The sequence below is a fragment of the Sinocyclocheilus anshuiensis genome, unplaced genomic scaffold (genome assembly GCF_001515605.1).
Source record: "Sinocyclocheilus anshuiensis isolate Anshui unplaced genomic scaffold, SAMN03320099.WGS_v1.1 scaffold1762, whole genome shotgun sequence".
NCBI classification, from domain to species: Eukaryota; Metazoa; Chordata; class Actinopteri; order Cypriniformes; family Cyprinidae; genus Sinocyclocheilus; species Sinocyclocheilus anshuiensis.
In genome coordinates this window covers 308,152-315,963 of record NW_015547656.1, presented here as the reverse complement: position 1 = coordinate 315,963, position 7,812 = coordinate 308,152, and the positions used below count along the sequence as shown (strand labels likewise).

Sequence of the window (7,812 nt, the reverse complement as noted above, 5' to 3'; positions counted from 1 at the left end):
CTTTTACTTAAAAGTCACTATCAATCACCACTGAGTGTTTGTAAAAGCTTCTGACTGCAATCCAATGTAGATTTTGGTCAAATGATGAGGCGGAAATATATTGTTAGTAACATTTTAAAAGAATGTTATGGGGAAGATACACAATTACAACTTCTATGGGGCGTGAAGGAAAAGTAATGCAACTAGTAGTGTAACTAATTACTGTTGCCAGAAAGTAATAAGTCAAGTAATAATATTACTTTTGAAAGGAGTAACTAGAAAGAATCTATCTGTCTATCTGTCTGTCTGTCTGTCTGTCTGTCTGTATGCTAATGCTCGGTTCTGAGTTCAGCATCAGTCTCTCACTCAGGAGTTTTTTCCTCATAATTAAACTCCTGATGGAGCAGACTCATAAACTCATAGGTGTGGCGTGGTCATTGTACAGTGTTGGGTTTGTGTCGAGTTCAGACTTGAGCAAACACAGGAACATCACGGCCACAGATCGCAGCAGCTGCACATGCGTGTCCACTGCTAAATCAAAGAGCGCGGATACATGCCTTATGAGCCGCGCGCTGATGTCAAAACTACAGGCCCCACAATGCAGCTTTGATGGAGACACTGGCGGAAGCCATGCGTTAAATTTAGAGTGGCTAAAAGCAGGCAAACACTGCAGCCAGTGTTCAGTGAGATTCTGACTTGAAGGCATTTCCAAAAGACAGACAACAACATTTATTTTGTTAACACTAGTAGACTTTGGGAATATTTTTCTCTGCAACTTGCCAACAAGAAAAAAGTAAGAAAATGAGGCATGTTTTGAAGCTATTTTTTTATTTTAATTTTTTTTTTTAAGCTATTACATTAATTGGTCAATACAATTATAATAAAATAATAAAAAATAAATACAAGCATTATATTTATTCATTTATTTATGAGATACCGTTTTTAATATTTAGAATAAATTTTTAAATTTTTATTAAGTTTTAGTCATTTTTAACAAGAAAAAAGTTAACTGCATTTTTATTAAATCTTTTGAAAATAAAGATGAATATTCACAAAGCAACTTTCATATACACAGCTGAGCGTTTTACCTAATTTTTGTGCATTTTTGAGTATCATGTTATTAGATTAGAAATATATTTATGTCTAAATCTCTCATGCATTATTTGCCCAACATTTCAACGATGCAGATGGTTGGTGCCTTTAGAGATTTAATTTCATTTGAGGTTTTCAGTTTGGCCATTACTGAGTTTATTATTTAAATGAGTGACCTGATTAATTCCCACAGGATATTGTGCACAGTGCATGTTATTGTTGACAGGTCAAAGGTCAGTGGATCATCAGATATCTCAGGCGTTATCAGATTCAGTCACATCATCGTTTACATTTATGCATTTGGAAGATGCTTTCATATAAAACAAACACAAAAATTACATTGAATATTTAAGTTATGTACACTTTTTATTTATTCTTGCATTAATTAATTGTATGCAATTATTTGTTCTTGCATTAATTAATTTTATGCATGTATTTGTTTCTTGCATTTATTTATTGAAATGCAATAGCTACAGGAATGTCTGAGAGGAAAAAATGCAGTTCCCTTTCATGGGAACTTCGAACTGCGTCCTCTAGGGGTCGCTATGGGGAACGCCTCTTCGTGACCCGTGTCTGAAGCATACATTGAAAAAACACCAACTCGTCCTAGAGGATGCAGTGTCTCGTTCCCTACTCAGGGAACCATGGTTACATAAGTAACCTGAGACGTTTCTCTGTATAAAAACAGCTTGTGAATGTGAATTAAAGGCTTTTCTGTAAAATATCGAAAGATGTAGAATACATATCAAAAGATGCATGTATCTAAAACATTGTGCTCATTTGTTTTTCAGGAATTATTTCATGTTTGAAACTGTCCAGGTCACATTTCATCCCAAAACCAATAGAAAGAAATGACAATATATATATATATATATAAGTAAGAAATGGGGCATCTTTTTTTCATTGTGACATTATTAAGTCAATCTTATCCTTCCATTTACTGGATTGTATAAAGAAAATCCATTATATTGATTGATCATTTGATTTATTTTATATGTCTGTTGCAGTGTTATTTTAGTATAATTGAGATACAATTATATTTTTAGGAATATTTTGAATCCATTTTTATTTTTATACTAAAGTTTTAGTAATTTTGTTGTGTGTTTTTGTTTTTATTAATTTTTATATTTCCATTTCCGTTTTAATTGTAGTTATTTTAGTACATCAAGTTAAACTAAATGAAAATGAGACATGTTGACTTTGTAACTATTTGAAATATGAAGTTTTTCATATTTAATTTTTTTATTTCATTTAACTTTTTTATGTTTTTTTTTTCTTTAATGGTTTTAATTTTAGTTTCAGTTTTAGATAACTATAATAACCCCTGGTCTTTCATCTCCCTTTCACCTGTTTGCTCTTGTCTGGAGTTTCTTTTATATTTTCACTATATATTCTGTGTTTTGTATACATAAAAACAATAAAATCTTGGTAATTTCAAAATCAAATTAGCATTACTTTCTTATCTTTTGTGACCTGGACTTGGTTTTCATGTAATGAAGCCTCTACTAAAATATAATACTATCAATGTTTAATTTAGTACGGTGCAAAAAATGTCCCTAATTTGCTCAACAAAAGTGTTTAAGTTCAGCACTTTCCCGACAGCAGCATTAGTGAGGGTCTTTGGCAAACAAGCATCCGGTTGACTGTGGGGTTAATCTGCTTCTGGAGTTACATAAGAGCCGCTTCAACACACACGATCACGCAAAAACAGCAGGCGGGTCGAAGTCTGAAGACTCTGTGACGAGGCCTTGTGACACAAATAACCCCGAGCGGTCAAACATTGACTCTGATTTAGAGTCAGGGGAAACCTCACCACTAGACAGAAAAACCCCTCACTGTCCTCGCAACCACATTGTACCTAATAGACATGTATTAATAGAGTCCTGTCACATCATAACCCTGCCATTTATAAAAATAAAACACTTAGAATACAACATGCTAATAAAATGTATTAGGGTAGATTCAAATAAATTCAAATATGACATTAAAAAGCAGCGAGAAGGAGAGTTTGATATGAGCCAATAACGTTTTTTAAAAGTTATATAAATGTTAGGACAAAACATTCTTAACGTAATGTTCATGGAACGTTCTTACACATGATCAATATTTGCTAGACGTTCTCATAGCATTGAGAAAATATTCTTAAAACAACTTTCTTTGAACATCCTAATTACATTAGAAACCTGGACATTCTTAGAATTAACATTCTTAGAATATTCAAAATAAACGTTCAAATAATGTTATATTTTGGGTGAACATAAAGTTAGTAGAATGTTGTAAGAAACGCTTTTGTAACCTATAAATGATGTTTTAATTACATTAGAAAAGGGGATGTTTTAGCATTCATAGTATATTAAAAATGCGCGTTCACATAGCTTCATATTTTAGGTGAAATTAAAGTTATTAGAAGTTTGTAAGAAACGTTTTAGTAACTTTTAAATAACATTTCTAATTATATTTTCACATTGCATTTTAATGTTGCAAGAAATGTTTTTGTAACCTTTAAACAACATTCTAATCAGTGTTAGGGAAAGTTACGTTTAAAAAATAATGTATTACAAAATTGCGTTACTCACCAAAAAAGTAACTAAGTAACTCAATTAGTTACTTTTTTAGGGAGTAACGACATTTTGTAATGCATTATTTTTAAATGTAACTAAGTAACGCAAAAGTATCTAAGTAACGCAACTGAACTTTTGTTTTAAATATTCGAACAACATTAAAATGTCCAGTTTTTTATCATAATTAGAATGTTTTTTAAAGGTTACTGAAACATTCTAAAACCGTATCTAGTTACTTTTATGGAAAGTAATGTGTTATGTTACTTTTGTGTTACTTTTTCTCATCTGAGCAAGGCTTGCTTGTTTGTTTTCAATAGAAAAAAGTTCTGATTTTGGCAAATGTAAAAGCCTTTTCACACCAAATGTGAAATGAATAAACCTCAGGCTGAAGGAAATGTAAATTCACATCTGTACAGTAGAGGGCGCAGCTCAAACAGCCGTCAGTCAATTAAAAAACACAGTAACTGGCGATACTTATTTGAAAAAGTAACTCAGATATTTTCTTGTAAATTAAAAAGTAATGCGGTACTTTACTAGTTACTTGAAAAAAGTAATCTGATTACGTAACTCGCGTTGCTTGTAACGCATTAACCCCAACACTGGTTCTAATTACATTAGAAAGCATGACATTTTAATGTTCTTGGAATATTACAAATAAATGTTCAAATAACGTTATATTTTGGAAGTTAATAGAACGTTGTAAGAAATGTTTCGGTAACCTTTAAGTAACATTCTAATTACGATTTAAAAAATATATATAACTTGGAATAAAAGTTCAAATGTTATGTTTTGTTTGAAAATAAATTTAGCAGAATGTTGTGAGAAATGTTTTAGTAACCTTTAAATAATGTTCTAACTGCATTAGAAAACTGGCCATTTAGCGTTCTTAAAACTTGTATAATTATTCAAACACAGTGATATCGTCATCAGAAATAATGCCTGAGTGCGTTTGAGTCACTGATAATCTAATTATCCCTGATATGCATCATGTACATTTTTAGCAGTGAATCTTTCTAAAGTTACGACCGCTCCTGTAACCCTGTCTGCAGGTTTATATATGCATTGTTATATCATAGTTTTTTTGGGCCTGTTTTACCATGCCATTTTTCCAGGGCACTGTCTTTGGTGTTTTGGCGAAGGAGTCCTGTTATTTTCTAAGTTTAGCTCTGGCAGAGGCGACTGATTCTGTAGTCCTGACGATTTGGCTCTTTAATGTTTTTTCTTGAGCACAAGTCAATATAGAACAATAGCGAGACATAAAATCCCCCTCCACGGGCCCCAGAGAACGCAGACAGCCGACCGTCCTGACACATGAAACTGTTTGGGAAAAAATGTGGGTTTTTTTACGCAGACTCAGACTTGTGGTCCATTGACTCCAATCAAATGACCGTCAGACAGTTTCATTAAAACAGGAGCTTGGTCTCTCATCCGTGAGTCTAAACAATCTCGTACAGTATCTATTTGTGTGGTTAAACAGTCAGAGATTACCCATCAGCCCAAGGTGAACGCGCTAAACTCTCACCTGAACTCACCTGCACTCTTCTGTCTTCATAATCTGAGTTTGAATCATCGTTTTTTTTTTAAGACATTAATACTTTTATTCATCAAGGACGCATTAAAGTGCTCAAAAGTGCCAGTAAAGACATTTATAATGTTACAAACGATTTCCATTTCAAATAAATGCTGTTCTTCTGAACTTTCTATTCATCTGTGAATCCTAAAAAAATAAAATGCATCACAGTTTCCACAAACATATTGTGCAGCACAACTGTTTTCAACATTGATGATAATCAGAAATGTTTCTTGAGCAGCAAATCAGCATATTAGAATGATTTCAAACCCTAAGCAGCAAAATACAGCTTATTTGAGCCTCATTTGACTTCAAGAAGCACCATTTATAAAAGCGTTGTTGTCAGCTTTGATGTGGGTTTGGCAGACGCTCGTGGAGATTTCAGTAAATGGAGATGTTCTTGAACGGCTGATGACTGAGTGTGCTTTACAAAAGACTCTGGATTTGTTTAAAGTGTTTGACATGATGATAGTGCTTCAGGTAAAGCTCGTATATCTGATTGAATTTCTAAGGCTCCATCATCCCTTTTTTATCCAGTAAAAGCTCTTTTAGTGTAACTGTAGTCAGATCTTGACTGGTTTTTATCAAGTAAAGGTCAGAATAACTGCAGTAATATCTCCAGATGAACACTTACTGGACTGAAGCAGCTCAGCTTTACTTGATTCTCCATCAATCATGTTTTAGAATCTCAAATCTGATCCTCAGGATCTTTTGAGGAGCGTTTGTTTCCAGAAGCTTTACTTTCACTGTTCCTCAGCGGAGGCTCCAGAACATCTCACATCTTCTGAGTAGCCTTTATTTCTTCAGCTCTCAATCACTGCATTATATGTTTGGAGCATTTCACTCTCATCTTACTAAGATTACTGGAGATATAGAGCGACCACTGATATTTATTTAGTTCATTTTATGTCAGTATCTGCTCTACTGTTAGAAAGATCTCACTGATTTACATCACAAGCATCAGAATCTCATCATAGAAATATCAGCATCTGCAGCAATTCATATTTTAGAATCGAGCTGTTTTTTCCTCCATATTCTCACTGTATCAGACTATATGAGCCATAAAGACTTTATGGGTTAAATATGATTCTCAACAAAAAGGAATAAAGCATTTGATCTCATCTTCTGCTCTCCATGACTTCTGCTTCCTCTGTCTTTAGACTCATAATTATCCAGAATGAAGCTAATTGTCAAGAATGAAGCTAATTGACCTCTGTGCGCGTCTTTGATCCGGTAAGTGGAAGCTGCTTGTGTCTTATTGGATGTGACCTCTGAACTCTGACTGTTTGTCATGCACATTATTAATATAATTTTTATCACTTGTAGTAAATTAAACTATCAATTCTGTCTTGATTTCGCAGAATAGTTGAAGATGTTGACTTGCATGGATGAGCATAAAGACACAGATAATGTCGCTGCAACCCCCCGAGCACGACGACTGCGGCTCCTCTTGATTATAAATGAACATGACCGGTCAGGCTGTGCTGCTGTGGACCTGTTTATGAAGGAAGAAGAGCGAGGAAGGGACATCACATACTCGCTCGCGCGGTCAGGAGCGTCGCCTCGCGGGAAAGATGCCAGTGTTCTGACAGAAATCACGCGCTACATTAGAGTACGAGTCTGGAAACCGCTCACACATACATGCAAACAGAATTAGCACATGCATGGTCTGCTTTTTTCTGAGACAATGAATGAAATGAACGATGCACTTCCTGAGCGATAGCATTGGTCTCTAATTGAAAAATGAAAAGTTCAACCAAAAATGAAAATGTGCTCACTCTCAGGCCATCGAATGTGTAGATGAGTTTTGTTTCTTCATCAGGTTTGGAGAAATGTAGCATTGCATCAGTGTCTCACTGCAAGTGAATGGGTGCCGTCAGAATGAGAGTCTGATAAAAACATCACAATAATCCACAAGTAATCCACAGCACTCCAGTCCATCAGTTAGCATCTGGAGAAGACAAAATATGAAACAAATCCAGCATTAAGACGTTTTTAATTAAAATACATTGAGTCCATAATCCATAATAACGCTTCCTCCAGTGAAAAAGTGCATCTTCTGCTGTCTCTCGCATCAAAATCCAGCCACATGAAACAAATCCAGCATTAAGACGTTTTTAACTAAAATACATTGAGTCCATAATCCATAATAACGCTTCCTCCAGTGAAAAAGTGCATCTTCTGCTGTCTCTCGCATCAAAATCCAGCCACATATGTGTTTAGAGCTGTTTAAACACTGCTTGATCTGCAGATTTCTCTCCTGATTCACACCAGAACACTTTTTCACTGGAGGAAGCGTTTCTATTTTTAAATGTTTGTATTTTGTTTTAATTTTAATGAAAGTTTAGTCATTTTGTTGGATGCTTTTGTCATCATCATCATCATTATTTTTAAATGTCTGTTTTCTTAAGTTGTAGCTTGTTCAGTTCACGTTATTTCAGTACTTCAAACCACATGAAAATGAGTAATTTTGCCTCGTTTCAAGTTTTTTATATTTTGTTATTTATTTTCAATATTTTAACATTTTTGTATTTTCATGTTTTAATTTTAATTAAAGTTTAGTCATTTTGTTGTGTTTTTGTCACTTGTATTAGTTTATGTATATGTCCA

The 7,812-nt window shown here is 34.0% G+C and overlaps 1 long non-coding RNA gene across 1 annotated transcript; it reads left to right on the top strand.

Annotated features, from left to right (window-relative positions):
• The first annotated feature begins 676 nt into the window (after positions 1 to 676).
• Positions 677 to 6,944, top strand: LOC107702166 (uncharacterized). The gene is made up of 3 exons (XR_001635735.1): positions 677 to 772; positions 6,363 to 6,435; positions 6,564 to 6,944. It is a non-coding gene; the product is annotated as an uncharacterized LOC107702166 (long non-coding RNA).
• Positions 6,945 to 7,812: the final 868 nt, after the last annotated feature.